At 32.4% G+C, this 17419-nt stretch overlaps 1 protein-coding gene across 4 annotated transcripts in view; it reads left to right on the top strand.

Annotated features, from left to right (window-relative positions):
- LOC123698755 (receptor-type tyrosine-protein phosphatase zeta) overlaps positions 1–17419 on the top strand; it is a 74299-nt gene that overhangs the window by 22851 nt on the left and 34029 nt on the right. For 2 of the 4 annotated variants that reach the window (XM_045645504.1, XM_045645505.1), the window contains one exon: positions 4974–5001. The exons of 1 other annotated variant lie outside the window; for it this stretch is intronic. The gene's annotated coding sequence lies outside the window, so the exon portion shown is untranslated. Of the gene's footprint in view, positions 1–4973; positions 5002–5039; positions 5059–17419 lie in introns of those variants that run through there. One more of the 4 variants, XM_045645506.1, reaches the window with a different exon arrangement.

Genomic DNA, 17419 nt, shown 5'->3' with positions numbered 1-17419 from the left:
ACCCAAGTTATGAGGGTTCAAAAAAACGTCGAAGCGCTTCGAGAAAAGGTAGGTAGTGCCCGTGCGCTTCGCTTGTTCGCTTTGCTCGTCTTGGCGGGGGCACTACCGTGCCCCCAGATATTAAGTAAGTACAAAGAAAATTTCAAGTCAACGTGCATGTAAGGAGTGGCACCCAATAAAATAGACAGAATGAAACAAAGTGTCGCCTCTATAGCGGTGAGTCAGTGACATCGCATAATCTATGACTGTCTAGCCGTCATTCGCGCGCCCCGCGCCGCCGCGCTTGGCGCACAGATTTTGTTCGTGGTGTCTGCTCCATATTAATAATATTATCTCAATGCAAATAAATATATTTTTGTGCATTTTTTTTTCTTTCTATTATATGAGTATAGGATAATGTGTCACATTTTGCAGTATGTTTATTACTACTAAGTACGTCTTTTCATATTATTATATTTAAATAAAAAACGGAATAGAATAGTATAAATCTATATTTACAAAACAAACAGAAAATATGCATTATTTTAAATCTTGGAACTGCCGTAGGTTTGATGTATCGGTGGCCTTTGTTAGACTGCTTATTGCTGTTCGGCATCCAGTTAACTCGTCACGTTGCATTTATTATCCATTTCTCTTTTAAATTAGGCTCTTTCGAATCTATAAAGAAAAAGGGGCAAATGAAAGCTAAGGAAAAATAGAATAAAATTTAATATTTATAATGTTTGTCTTTTCTAAAGTATCGATACTGTCGATATGCGCCACATGCATCACTCAAACTCAAACTCAAACTCAAACATTCATTTATTCAATTAGACTACTATTTAGTAGCACTTTCGAATCGTCATTACATAATTATTTTAACATTTACCACCGATTCGGAAAGCAGTGATCTATGGAGAAGAATCGGCAAGAAACTCCATAGTTGCTCTTTTAAAATCATGTAAATATTACAATATATGAAACTTATATCTAACTACATAATATGCCAATGAACTGTCTTGTGGTTTTTACGCGACAACCCTCCATGGGTTTTTATCGTCCATATATTCCTGAATATTGTAGTACGCTCTCTGAACTAATACATTTTTTATATAAGTTTTAAATTTAGAACTACTAAACTCTTTAATATTGTGAGGAATTCTATTGTAAAAGCGTATACCTTGACCCATAAATGAATTTTTAACTTTAGCTAATCGGAAAAATGGCATTTCAATTCTATTCCTGTTCCTTGTGCCATAATCGTGTCTATCTCCTACTCTTGTGTGTAAGTCGGAGCTTTTGTGTACATGCAAAATATTATTAAATATATACTGTGATGGTACAGTAAGGATACCAGTATTCTTAAAATGATCTCTTAGTGAATCCCGAGCACGTAAATTATATATAGAGCGAATGGCTCTTTTCTGTAAGATAAATATAGTTTCTATATCTGCAGCCCTGCCCCACAGTAGAATTCCATAGGACATAATGCTATGAAAGTAGCTGAAATAAACCAGTCTAGCCGTATCTAATCTAATCCGACATTCGTTTGTTTATTGCAATAATATTCCAGAAAGTCTTGTTTGCTGTTCAATCTATATTAGTACTTATTTCTTATTGCTTAAGGTTCATTTTGACTTAATATTTTTATAATTTTTTGACAAATTACGACAAGCGAAGTTGTAACATAAAATATACTTAAAATAAATTAAAATAAGACTTACCGATGGTATGAAATGCCTCGATTGCTGAAATTATTTCGTCTGCTATCATTTTTCCACTCTAATACCGAACAACACGCTCTAAATAATGAATAAATATGGAAATAAGGTTTGACAGCTGACAACCGACTCGAATATTTTTCTGCGCACAACTGAGAGCGAGTTAGGTGATCTTACCTTACTAGTGACACGTGGGCCACGCCCACATCGCACTTCTATTATGTTCTTACTGTTCTGTGGTTGGGTTAGTTTTTAGCAATGTAGAGAGAGATGATTTTCAGTTCTTCTTAGAAACTACGGTCTTTTGCTGAGTTTTAGTAGCGGTTCCTATACAAATTCCGTCCCGACTTAAAAAAATGTACTTGTTAGTTAGAAAATTATACTAGATATTTTACAATAGTCATTGAATTTAAACATACATTATGAAATGCGATATTATGTATTTAGGTATTGTAAACATTGTACTTATACAGTGTTTTTGCATCAACATTTCTATGCAATAAGTAACACAATTTGTTATTACAAAGAGTATTCAATTCGCATTGCTCAAGTAGATTGTATACATAAATATATGTTTATTTTATTGCGTTTACAAGAATATCAATCAGTTGCGGTCATTATACTCCTTATAGTACACAATCGATTTGTTAAACATTGTTTCGGGCTATTACTATTATGTTTGCTAGTTCATAACTTTGTAATCAACGAATATTTAAATGAAATATATTTATTTGCATGCAGATAAAATTTTAACATATAAAATAAGCAGTATAAATCTTAGATGTTAACTAATAATAGTAAGAATATTCAGCGATTTTGAGAAAATAGCAAAATATTTTTATTCTAATCATACAGTAGGTATATTTTACCGTTTCTAATAATTAATAGGAGTTTTAAATCAACAAACAAACGCTCCATGTGGCACATGATATGCATTCATCAGGCGTGTGATTCATAAAGTGTGCAGATGAACTCGCGAGACAAAGTCCTTCTACTAAGAAGAAAATAGAGAATAGACCCCTTTCAATTTGCTAACAGCTAAAAAAATAATTACCTAGTACTTTTTTAAGTGGGGAAATCTTGCATAGATATCCTCGGCCCCCGGGGAAGGAGCCGTGGGTTATGTCGGGTTCTTACGGACTAAACCCCCCTGTGTTCCGCTGAACCGCTATAAGATGGGGCCGCGGGTATTGGTTGGATTTCTTCCGCGACACCTACTTTATTTTATCTCGCTTAAGCCTCAGCTTAATAACATGGCTAAATCTAGTTTTGAATCTATAGCTACAAACTAAATAGACTCAAATGTTAAAGGATTATTCGAAAAGGTCGATAGTTTGTACCTATCGACGACATAACTGGTTTTCATGTTATTATATAAGATTGTGATGTTAGTACTAGTAGGTACCTTTAATGGTTTTGTAAGCGGGGAAATAATTGCACCGAGATGAGGTACCAGACCTGTTGTAATACTAATGTTCTTCTTATAAATAATTACTTGTAGTGAAAGATTATATTATGTTACAACACTCAGGTACACTACACGCAGACTTTTCTGTTTAAGATGTAGTTCTTTTTTAACCGACTTCAAAAAAAAGAGGAGGTTCTCAAGGCCTTTTATTTAATGTTATTGTTATAATTTTACTTTTTTCGTTTTTGATCTGTTTGTTGCTCAAATTAATTTTATTATTGCGGTGCGATTTACCCGCCACTTCATTCCGCGCACAACCAAATTGTGGAACAGCCTGCCTTCGGCGATATTCCCGAACGCCTATGACATCGAGGCATTTAAAAAGAGAATCTACCTCCACCTTAAAAAGTCGCCAACACATCTTCGGACACGTCTGTAGATGCCATGGCCTGTGGAATTGCTTACCATCAGGCGATCCACATGCTCGTTTGCCTTCTTTCATATAAAAAAAAATAAAAAAAAATTAATATGTAATGAATGTATTTACGTATTAGTGCGCAGAGACTAGAGTGTTCCCTATACGCATTGCTAATATATCATAGTTACATTGTAATTTGAAAATGTCCAATTTGTACCTATTATAATTTTATGATCATGATATCCAAGTGGTACGGAAGTTACAGTCGACAGGATGAGAAAGTAAATTTTGCACAACTAGGCGATTAGTTTCATATTAAAATATACAATTGTATAGTAATATATTAGATTCCAGCTTTCATCTTTATAAATTTCCAAAAGGTTAATCTCCTACGGAACATAAATTATATGGATTTTTTCATACTGAGCCTAAATCGCTTTGAGAAACTTGTATTTTAATGGCGCTAAGAATATTCAACTATACGATAATAATACATAATTCTAAATAAAATAAATTTTCTTAGAAAACAGAATTTTATTATTGCAGTCTGCAGTCTAAGTAGATATCGGCAAATATTTTATGCAAATGTTTAATAAAATCAAATATTATGTAGTGGTTTTTATTACTCCTATTGTTTCTTCCACACATCTCTTCTTTTCGAAAAAAAGCTTAAGGTTTATTCCAAGTATGCATTTGTATGGTTTTGTTGATGTTGTTGAGTAAAATCGGGAAATAATGATTCAGTACTTAAGTACTTACTATTTATAATACAAGAAGCGATTTAAACACACTACATTACTAAACTAAATAAATAAAAAATATGTATGCTAAGTGTCATTCCCCGTTTACGTGTCTGTAATTGTAACAGAGTATGATATATCAACAATGTAACTTATTTTTAATATCGTCCGATAAGCATTTATAGCAATTGATGACATGTCCAGTAATGAACTATAATTGACGCATTACCTAGGGTTCAATACCCTTTACCCTTCGCGCTAATTTAAACCCTAGGTATATAGTTATAGAGATAGTATTACAGTTTACATATGTTTCCAATGTGACCAATTTAAGTTGAGCTCTGTACGCTATAGTTTTAGAGAAATAGGGAGGTCTTGATATATTGGACATATAAGGGTAGTTCCGCTACAATTATATTTACTCAATCGACTAGGCGTATGATTGATGTTTTAAATATAAAAGCGTAAAAAACGTTCTACTTCAGCACTTATCGTATATTGTTATAAGTTTGGCGTCTGAATTATTGAGAACATAACTCTATGTAAAACACCCTACACTTATAAACTATAATATTTGGTAAATTATTTGACTGCTGCTGAATAAAAAGCGATGAAGATAATATGAGCTGCTTGTTTTATTTAGGTTCTTGATTTAATTATTAGCATTCTTTGTTGATTGTTAATAAAATAAATATTATTTGTTTCAGATAATGGCAACTGAGAAGTGATAAAAACGTAAGGAAATATAAGATGTTCCAGATACTGTAAGCCTGTTCTCGCCAATTTTCAGTGGTATGCGTCTTGCGGTGACTCAACCCAAATACTCTAATCAACATATTATACAATGAAGGTTTTTTCGATCCTGCTCAATACATGGTAAACATTTGTTGAGTAAAAATTGATGAACAATTTTGCTGGAAACATGCGTTATCCACTCTACCACACAACACCGTTACCATGAATTCAGGCACAGTAAATAGAATACAAACTAAGGAATGAGGAGGTTAGCCTTTTCGGGAAAATAACCTACGCAACATTGCATAGGTTGCCAGGAAGCGAATTTCCAATGTCTATACTATTTGAGCCACGAGTCGGACTCTAATAGGTAGATGAGGTATCTCAGTAAAAAAGTTACTCAAATTGATTAGTTTGTGTCGAGATATTTTCAAACATTACATACGAACAAAACTAGTCGAGTAGAGTCTTGCCGCTGACTTTGGAAATTCGCTGCCAGAAAAGGCGGCCGCTGTTGTGGCGTAATGCGTAAACAACCCTATGTTGCAATCGTGCGGTTATTATTATTAGTTTTCTATTCACTGTTCACTGTACAGTGCAGCAGCGGTACACCTACAGCATTTGCTATTGTCTTCATCACGAAGCGGTCGCGGTCCAGCGCGCTCCACGCTTTCTGTGCACACATCCATCTGCACAATACGTGATCTACTTATATTTAGCCCGTTTAGTGCAAAAACTGTAAGGCCTGTTAAGGAGAACAATTGAGTCGCTTTCAGTTGGCTATGTTGGGGTAGGTCGGCAATTACAGGATGTAGAAAAAGTATTGATTGCCTAGTTGCACTGGACTTGTCTGTTGTAGGCAAATTAAATTTAGAGTTAAATTTTATGTGCTGTTTTGTAAAAGTGAACATAAAATATTGACATCCCATCTTTATGTTATAACTTAACTTTGGATTGACATAACTTTGGATTGAGCTGAAAGGAAAAACTGAACTGAAATATTTATTGATAGATTATAACATTGCTTTGATATAAAAACACAGACCGCTAAACGGGTAATCATTTACCTGATAAAAATAATAGAAATTTACATTTGTGTACAGGTACATTCTAAGCACGCGCCATCTTAGGCCAGATTTCAGCTTACCATCAGGCGAGATCGTGGCCCTATCTATACATATAATAAATCTGTAGAAGGGTCAATTCTGTACATTGAAAATATTGAAAAAATAAATAGCAGGGGGTGTTACTAGATCGATACCAAGCCCAAATATGTGATTAAAAAAAATTTTGTCTGTCTGTCTGTCTGTCTGTATGTTCAGGCATCACGTGAAAACAAACGGTTCGATTTCGATGAAACTTGGTATAATTATTCCTTATTATCCTGGGCATAAAATAGGATACTTTTTATCCCGGAAAAATACGTAGAAAAAAAAATCTTAATTTTTCTTAATTTTTCCGCGCGGACGGAATCGCGGGCGGAAGCTAGTTGTGAAATAAAAAAGAAAAAGAATAGTTAGATGAATATGTAAACAATAAAGTAGTTCAACAACCGGTATTATTAAAATTATTAAATCTAAAACAGCGGATTGGATAGGTCTGGTTTAATAATCTGGTCATTGCCCGTTGACATATTCATACTGCTATGTAGTCATTTATTCGAGCACAATACTGCGCCTAATGCCTACACCGTAAAACGAGTGTTATCAAAATTGTCGAAAAGTAGACTAATATCCTCATTACCGTGGCGTGAAATACTTGGTGACTTTCCAGTAGTTTTTGTGCCGTATTAAACTTATTACTTTTGGTTATGGTTATTTGATTTGCACCCAAACTTACTGTAATCAAACTTAATCATCTGATGACTGTTCCTTCGACAATACTCATAAAAGAACGTCAATGAATATAATTCTAACGTTTCATAAAAAAAACCTTTGGATAATAATGCCTGTCTATCATTTTCATTTTTCTTTGTTGTGAAATATATTATTCATAGATTTACGATATGAAGACCAAAAGTTCAAATTTGATTCACGCTTTAATATATAGGTATATATTATTTATGTGATGTAGATAATAATGAATTACATAAGTTAAGTTTCTATGGATTTAACTTGGATATAACACAAGATTTCTTTTTTGTAGACTATAACAATATTTTTCAACGTAAAATATCCAAAACACGATTTAAAAGGATACCTAGTTAAAAAAAAACACATCTCCATTGTCGCAGGCATGTCGGAAGTAAAGCAATCTAGAATTCTGATAACGTCCTATAATATTATAATAATACTGTCCCACAACCTCTAAAAAACTATATATTTGAATTTTTTAGATATTTTATAGAAAAAAGACGTGTGGCACTCGGGGACTGCCGCGGTAAAGCTATTGCATAGCATGCCTTCAAGCCACACCTCCGAGCCCGTCGGAGTGGGGAGCGTGAGGTTTCTTCGTTACGGAATTTCTCGATTCGGTCCCTGAGCTCAAGGCCCGCGATAAAAGCTATGCAATAGCTTAAAATTCGATCACAATGCGAGATCCGAAGCCTTGCCAGTTCCCGTCCGCTTTGCTGGTGCCACGCCTAGCCTTTCGGTGTAGGTTTTCTATTCTTAAAAAAAACTCATTTTAAGAGCATAATATGAATGCTATAAAACTAAATATCAAAATAATCTGTCACATCTTCGTCACGTCGAAATAAGATCAATTAACGGTTAACCATGCTACGTGACATATTATTTTGTCGAAATACAACCGTACCAAAATTGATTGCAAAATGTTTTGCGAAACGTGAAATTTTTAATTAAATTAATATTGGCCATAGTTTCCGTACCGTATTAATTATAGATTTGTTTCTTAGATTTGTTCACAGAACTGGTTTATTTCCTACTTTGAACATAAGCATGTTTATAGAGTTAAAAGAAATACATATAATCGTAATACCTAGGATTAATTTGAAATTCAATTGATCTTAATTAACTCCATAGAGTATCGAGTTTACGATGAGAATATTATTTTTTACTTTAATATCGAGATTTACCAGAATTTAGTAAGTCAGTTCAGTTTTTTACGACAAGCTTTAGGTTTCATGAAGCATGTAATAAAACCATGTATTTCTTATGATTATCCATTTTACACAAAATATTTACTTAGATATGACTTTGACTAAGGACTATTGCATATATTATCAGTACTATTACTAAGTCATGTACCCAAACAGTTAACAGATAAGCAATAATTTCATAACACTGTAATATTCATAGCGCACCAAAACCAAACCTTGCATCTTGACACAATTTGTTGTGTAACCGTAAGTGTCCACTTCCCTATTAGTTCTGATTTGAGCACTTTCGCTTGTCCTTACTATGTGTTTGTTTGTGTTAGCAATACTACGTGGTACTACGCTAGTATTTGACCAGTGTTAACTTTTGTTTTTACAGCCTGCTTGTGACCACACTGTAAAATGTTCCTTTATTTTTTTAATAATTTACTGTAAATTCAATTAAAACGTCTTTATTTTCGAAGATGAAAATTTCTTAAAGATTTGGCACACACACACAATATAGTAGACTTGATTTTTACTTTATTTGCAGTTAGCTCTATCTTAGCAGTTAGCCAGTGAACTCTATCAATCATTTATCTGCGTATTCCTTTGAAAAAATGCCTTTTACATTAAATATAGGTACACGTTTTTGTTAATTTTTGTTCACAATGTTTATTATCGAGTATGCATAATATTCATGTCTAAACTAGAAGAACAACAACAAACCAAGAAGAATAAAATCCTGAGCAGACGATGTCAACAAATTGTAATAATAATATAAACCTACATCACGGGAAACGAGTATTCAATAAATATGAAAGTGATCTCAACTCTGTTTAACCTGACCTTGTTCTGTAATTTTACATAACCGTGTGAACAATCAGTTAATTGTTTGAACTCTAGTTGTACAATCATTTTGTCATTATTCGATAGCTCGTAATTGAGATGCGATAAGGACACCATTGTGTTGCTAAGGGTTACTCGAATAATTGAAACAATGGATTACATCCTTTATTACGAATATTACTCGATGTCCTTTATCAATACTTTGTTTATTCATATTACCATAACTTTTATTGCTTAGAAATATTGCTAAGATATATCTTTTTCTTAAACAGTAACTATACTATTATGTCAAATGATATGTGGTCAGTGGATTTGAACTGAGTTTTAGAAAAAAACAAAAAATCCAACTAAGTTTAGAAACGACATTTTTCTCACTAAATATCTTGTTAAAATTCATTATCTATCCATAGCACATATTCAGTGGCGCCGGGTTTTTCAATAATTCCAAACCAAGTAAACGCCTGTAATTTGTAATAATATTTACCTAATCAATCAATTTATCATTGACGTAAATTGCGCCAAACACACAATGATGCAATGAACAGACACGTTATATGATCCACATCCGCCCACCATTGTAAATACTAAATAATAAATACACAAATATTCCAATAATTGCATTATCTGTGACTCACTGCATTTTTATCCTGTGGTATGCAATATGAACATTTTGTTATTTATTGTTTGACCGTAATTTGTTTACGATATAACGGAAAGGTATTTTTTCTTTATATTTATCTAGATTCAGTATGCTCTTATTATGAAAGAGTTTAAATAAAAAGTCGATCTTGTGTATGTATCTTGTATATTATTATATCTATGTATTTACTTAAAAGGGTTGTAAAAAATATTACAAAATAATGTAACTACACCTATGCTAGAATTCAAGCAATATTTTTTTTATACTTAAACGAATATTTTACGAAAAATAAACTTTTTAAACCATCTTATATCTTTTAATTTGATTAATCAAGTTAATGTACTATTTTATTTAGATGCTATTATTATGTAAGAGTCCGTTACCGGCTGTCAAACTGTGAACATCATAATAAAGCAGCTCCCGAGAATATCTTAGTTAAAGTTATTTTCACTGTTTTGGCGATATAAAAACAACACGAAATATAAATATAAGTGATGTTAAAAGTAAGGAAGTGTTGATTTCACGTAATTCTGGACTATTTAATTATATATTGGCAAGTAATAGTACTATTTTGCTAGAAATTATCTACCTACCCTCCAAACTGGAAATTATTAGTCATTGTCAAAACGTCAATTGACAGATGACAGTGTCATTCATATAACTGAGTGATACCAACATAAAGGAAATAAAACTGCTATTCATTACGTTCCATTATAGTCAAATATTAATTTAAAATATGGATGATCAGTTTCAACTTTTATTTGAATCATTAAAAATTGAAACGCAAAAACAAACCATCGAAATACAAACATCTGTAACTAACAGGGTAATGGAAATATTGGATGTAAAACTAAAGCCTATCATCGAAGAAAATAAGATCTTAAAAATAAAATTAGAAAACCTCGAGAAAGATATGGAAAGCTTGAAAAGATCAAAAAAGCAGAAAAACTTAGTATTTTTTGGCATAAAAGAAGACGAGAATTCGAACATAGAATTACTTGAAAAAGTGAAGAATGTTATTAAAAAAGACCTAGGCATTGATTTCGATGAACGAGAGTTAAATAATGTCTTTAGAATTGGAAAGAAAAACCCAATTGATAAACCGAGACCTACCCTAGTTTCCTTCGTAAATGAATGGAAAAAAGATGTTGTTATGAAATTAAAGAAAAATTTTAAAGATGTTTACATCACAGAAGACTATACTAAAGAAGTTCTTGAAAAAAGGAAAATGCTGCTGCCACAACTGATAGAAGAGAGGAGTAAAGGAAACATTGCATACCTTAAATATGACAAAATAATAATAAAAGGGAAAAGTGTTATAAATAGTAATAAAAATGATAATCGGCAAAAAAGAAAAACATCAACGTCCCCTGAAACAAACCAACCAAGAAAACAACAAACCTTAATGCCTCCGAACAACAAAATATTAAATGCTTATGATTTATTGAGGACGAGACGCAACTCTCTCCCATCCATCACCACAGATAACAAACAATAGCAACTAAATGTCGGTAAACGGAAAATACAACATTCATTTAATAAAAATAACAATTTAAAAACAAATCATAACAATCCCCCAAGCCGACCGGTCCTCGTGGGGGAAAATGACCACGACCCTCTAAAGGTTAAAAATAATGCCAACATACACATAAACACTAACACATGTAGTCAAGTCAAGAAAACAAATAATATTTATTTAGCAACTTTGAACTGTCGATCTCTAAGAACACCTGAAAAACTCCAAGAATTAGAAATAGCATTGGAAGAAATAAAATGGGATATAATAGGAATAAGCGAAATGAGAAGGTTTGGAGAACAGATTGAAGATCGTGGAAAGTATATACTACAGTATAAGGGAGAGACACCAGGACTGTATGGAGTCGGATTCATGATCAAAAAGAATTTAGCAAACAACATAATAGAACTAAGAGGAATATCAGAGCGTATCTCAATTCTTAACATAAAACTAAACGATGAAAAGTGGTCCATTATTCAAGCATATTCTCCAACCGAATCAGACAAAAAGGAAGATTTAATAAAAACTGATAAATTCTATGAAGAACTCCAGAACACCATCGAAACATCACATAAAAATGTGTTATTGATGGGTGACTTTAATGGCCAAATCGGAACACAAAATAGGGGCGAAGAATATTCCATAGGAGACTTTGGTTTTGGCACTAGAAGCAAGAACGGTACAAGGTTGGTAAACTTTTCACTACAAAACAAATTAAGTGTTCTAAACAGCTTTTATAAAAAGAAATTGACAAAGAAGTGGACATGGATCTCACCTAACGGCCTTCATAAAAACGAAATAGACTTTATTATGTCCAATAATAGAAAAGCTTTCAAAGACCTGTCGATCATACAAAATTTAAATTTTAACACCGATCATAGAATGGTACGGGCTACAATGGCAGGCACATATCCAAAGAAAACAAGACAATTTCATAATAAATATGCAGTGGTTCAGTATACTGGCGACACAGAATTATTGCTAAAAAATCTTAAAACATCATTACAGACAAAAGAACATTTACCTATAGAAGAAAAATATAACAAGCTACTACACAAACTAAAAACTGTAACTAAGAAAACAAATACAAACACCAAGAAAGAAATCTCATCTGAAAGTAAGGCACTACTACAAAAACGCAAGGAACTACTACACGATAGAAAAACAAAAGAAAACCGGAAAAAAATATCTGAACTAAGTAAATTGATTAATGAAAAATTGCGCAAAGAAAGAAAGACAAAACGAACCAATACAATGAAGAATTTTATAGAAAAAACAGGAGGAATAAAAAAGGCAATAAAAGAACTAAATTGCAAAAAGGAATGGATAACAAGTATGAAAAAGAAAGACGGTAAAACTATAGAAAAGAGATCAGAGATACTAAAAGCTGCTACAGACTTTTACCAGAACCTATACCAAAGCCAAAAAAATAGACAAAATGTACAAGAAAATGACGCATTAACTGATGAAGAGGAAGTGCCTGAAATACTTACAGAGGAAACCATAAAAGCCATAAATACACAGAAAAACAATAAAGCTCCCGGATCAGATCTCGTTACAAATGAACTACTGAAAATAACATTACCAGTGATGGCTCCGAAGCTTACAGATATTTTTAACGAAATTATCATAACAGAAAAAATTCCCGACGATTGGACAAAATCAACCATTATACTACTACACAAAAAGGGTGATAAAGGAGATATATCAAATTACAGGCCCATTAGCTTAATGTCGAATATTTATAAGGTATTTTCAAAAATCATATTATCAAGAATTACAAACACCCTTGAAGAAAATCAGCCGAAAGAGCAGGCTGGTTTTCGTCGAAATTTTTCCACTATAGACCACATTCACACCCTTAGACAAATATTGCAAAAATATAAAGAATATAACAAGACTTACTATCTAGGGTTTGTTGATTTTAATAAAGCATTTGACACGTTAGAACACGAGTTTATATGGATGGCACTAAAAACGCAGGGCGTACAACCAAAATACTTACGAATTCTACAAAACGTATACACCAAGAGCACAGCGCAAGTTAAGCTTGAAACTATTGGCCAAGAATTTCCCATCAGAAGAGGCGTACGCCAAGGAGACCCTATCTCTCCTAAATTATTCTCAGCAGTCTTAGAAACAATATTTAGGAAATTGGATTGGAAGAATCTAGGATTAAATATTAACGGCGAATACCTGAGCCACTTACGTTTTGCAGATGACATAATTATTTTCTCGGAAAGCCTAAAGACATTACAATCAATGCTGCAACAATTAGCTGACGAAAGTGCAAAGGCAGGCCTTACGATGAATTTAATGAAAACTAAAATTATGTCAAATTCTACACAAAATGATACCATAACATTAGACGGAGTGGGAATAGAATATGTACATGAGTATGTTTACTTAGGACAACTTATATCTACCGAAGACTGCATGAAAAAGGAAATAGAAAGAAGAATAGCTAACACCTGGAAAAGATACTGGTCGCTAAGCGAAGTTATGAAGAACAAAGACATGCCAATGAAAGAAAAAAGAAAGGTATTTAATATGTGTATTTTACCATGTTTGCTATACGGGTGCCAAACTTGGGCATTGACAGAACAACTGGCTAACAAAATAAAAGTTTGTCAAAATGGAATTGAGCGAAGTACAATAGGGGTTAAGAGAAAAGATCGAGAAAAACTAAAAGATATTAAAAGTAAAACTAAATTCAAAAATGCATATATAACATACAAACAACTAAAGTGGAAATGGACAGGCCATATGATAAGAGAGAAGAAGGAAAAATGGACTAGACAAATAACAGAATGGTACCCGATAGACTGCAAAAGGAACAGAGGATGACAAATTACAAGGTGGGAAGATGGTATTCGGAAAATAGCAGGTCCAACGTGGACTCGAAAGGCTAGGGACAGAACAGAATGGCGATCTTTAGAGGAGGCCTTTGTCGGAAGACAAGTTGAGGAATAACTACCGTTTGCCGAACTAAAATCACTTAAATATAAATATAGTTTATAAAGTATAATTAGTTAGTAAATATTTAGGAGTAATTAGTTCTGAGGCATACTTAGAAAAGTTTTGTAATTTAAATTAAGATCAACAATAAAGGCTTTTTATTTTTTTTTATTTTTATTTTTTTTTATTTTATTTTATTTTATTTATTTATTTTATTTTATTATGTAAAAGCTTAAAATTATATGTACATAATAATTAATTCAAATATTTAATATCTTTATTTAAATCAGTTATAATGTTGTCATTATGTTTACATATTACGTAATATAAACAAAACGATTTAAATTAAAATATTAAATAAATATGGTAAAGCTAAATAGTTAAATACATATGTAATTTTAAAATAACTCTTACTATCATACACAACATACTTACACAATAGAATAGTATCCATAACTCTAAAATATAAGTCCATCTTATGCTATTCAAATACCGTCGACATTTAGTAGTTACGACATAATATGTCATTGTGATACGACAAATATTATTTGTCGTATCACAAGTCCGATCTCTACATTATTATTTTTTGGAGATATCGTTTGCAAAAAATGAAATGCTTTGCTTACCTCAAAAAATATACTACATATTAGAAGTTGTGCTTTTACTAGTTGACGAAAAATCCGACGTGGTAGCATAATATATTATATAGTTGATATATAATATATGAATGAATAATATTGATGGGAATGTTACCTATCTACGCACAAAACATAATATTTAAATTCAGCGCGCTAAATTAGTGTGAACTGTGATGCAATATTAAATAATTTATAAGAAATTTAAAAAAATAATTTGAATTTTGAATTTTAATTTTCTCGGAATTTAAAATAATTATAAAAGGTTTTTGGAAGCGCTTTTAAGTGTGTACATGTATAAATAGTGTTGATGATATTGCGGAAATAGATAGGCTTGAATAAAATATACATTTATTAACTTTTACCTCAAAATACAATTTATCACATGACATAGTCATACATATAGTTACGATAGATACAGACGACTTATTTATCGGCCCGACCTTATATGAACGTTCGAACTAAGTTATAATATAAAGATGGAATGTTTACGGCTCGCTGGTCACGAATTACAATATCATTTTCACTTTTCTCGGCCCAAACGAAAGTGTCTAACTCAAATTTTCAGAACATTTAACAAGATTACTGTATGTATGATAGTAAAAGTTTGAATAATGCAATGTAATAGCGCTGTGTTATTACAATGATTCGTGGAGTTATTTTTGAAGTAATTAAAAATGGCAGAGTAATTATAAGTTTGGTTTACCTGGTTTTCTTTTTTTGTTGTTACTTTTTTGGATGTTAAGTTTTGAATTACATCTCTATATTAGCTCAAGAGGTGTGATCTGAGCAATTTACAACTATTTGCCAATTGACATAAAAATGTACTGTGTCAACGAAATTTCAAATTGATATCTAACATAAAAAGATTTGTCAAACTAACCCAGAATTATTTGAGAAACTATTAAAGTAGGTACCTTTCTTTAAAAACTCAATGTACTTATAATTATTGTAAAAGCATTTAGGACTTTTATGAGTTTTAAGTAATTCATCTATTGCAGATTAATTACAAAACCGACTCTTTACCGTACCAGCGTCGTCCGTCACGGACTCTTAATTTACTTTAACAAAAATAAGAATTACAATATTTCATCAGGAAAAAATAAAAAAGTTGTTTATTTACCCATTGCAATGAGAATAAAAAAACCAAGATCAAATGCTTACTCAGAAACGCAGCAGGCGTTTTTGTGCGCTTGCGCAACCTCCGTACGATGGGTACAGTAGTCTTTATAGAAATGTTAGCCAATTTTAGAAGAGCAATCTTATATTGCATTATGTTAAACGTGATGTAAATACTGGATTAGTTGAGAAGGTGCTACGTAATCGTATTGAAGATAATTAGAGGGTCATTGTAACAAAACAAACTCTTCAGCTCTATATTGGTATCTAAGATAAGGTGTTGGTACGATGTCAATTCTTATAGTTAGAGAGGTCGAGGAGAAGAAATATTAGATACTCTTGCGTCTATAATAACGGACAAATTTGAATTTCTCGTGCAGCAAGCAGTACGTTATTTTCATTCCAGGACATAGCGGAATTTAGGTATCAAGAAGCTTATATACCAAGGTAGGTATTAATGAATGATCGCTCAATTTCAGCTCAATGTATTCACACTTTTGACTTTTGTTGCCACTAAGTCAAATACAGTTGTAGGACTATGGCTGCTCGTTAATCAGTGACCTAATTTAAATGATGCCCTAATTTGATTGAAGGATACTCGCACCAGGGCTCTAGTGACCTTAGTTTAGTACCTTACTCTTTAATAAATATTTCAACGACCAATGTGTTACAATGTTATTACATCATAGTATTCGTAAACTAGCACTATTTGCATTGAGTATCATAGTAAGTATCATAAAGCATAGACTCTGATTTTTTTTCTAATTATTTAGTTTTAAAGGTCTAGCTTAAGGAATATCTACACACAGCGTTATTTGATAAGCATGGTAAGTAAGGATAAGTAAGTGTGCTAACAACCTACAAGATTATAAGGTAAATAATAACAAAAAGTAACATTATGAATCCCGTTGCGATCTCCAGTTACAATTATATTACGCAGCGGAGCGGTACAAACGCACAGAGCGATTCAATTATGCTCATTATGCGCTTTCAGTCATGAAGATCAAGGTTTTGTACATTGGTTATGATTGCGTTTTTTTTTAAATGTGATTCTGCATAATGGCAACATTTTGAAACTATAATCGTGGAGGTAGCGCGCACGAGCAACTTTGTCTACGCAACTATTTTGTCTCATCTTCTTCTTCTTCTTATTCGTTGAAGTTACCCATGGGCTAGTATGAAAGTGCGCGAACGTAGCGACGCATCTCCCCATACAATTGATGGGAGAGACAAAATAGTTGCGGAGACAAAGTTGCTCGTGTGCGCTAGCTCTAAATACAGGCAAATGGCGGAATGTCATCGTAAAATTATAAACACTGACTCTACGCACTTTTAAATGGAATAGTGACATTAAAAAGGAGAGTTTAGTATTGGTTGTGATCGGTTTTTCCTCAAGTAGAAATGTACTGACTGCGGGATTTTCTTAAAGCAAATTTGATTAACTTCAGAAAATAGTTTATTTATCCTAGTTTAAAAAGTTGATTTTATCATTATAATATATTTTTGAGAACAAGTTACGTGTTTATCTTTGTTTTTCTACATTTTTATTTCAATCAGAGTATTATAAGAATCTTTTATTTTAAGTCAAACTGTGATCTAGTTGATGAGTGCCAGACTCTTTAGCTACCGACGCTTTATGGAGTTGAGCGAAGATGTTTTTTGTT

Source organism: Colias croceus, chromosome 16 (assembly GCF_905220415.1).
Source record: "Colias croceus chromosome 16, ilColCroc2.1".
NCBI lineage: Eukaryota > Metazoa > Arthropoda > Insecta > Lepidoptera > Pieridae > Colias > Colias croceus.
Note: the sequence above shows the minus strand (reverse complement) of the source record. Positions and strands in the feature narration are given on the sequence as shown.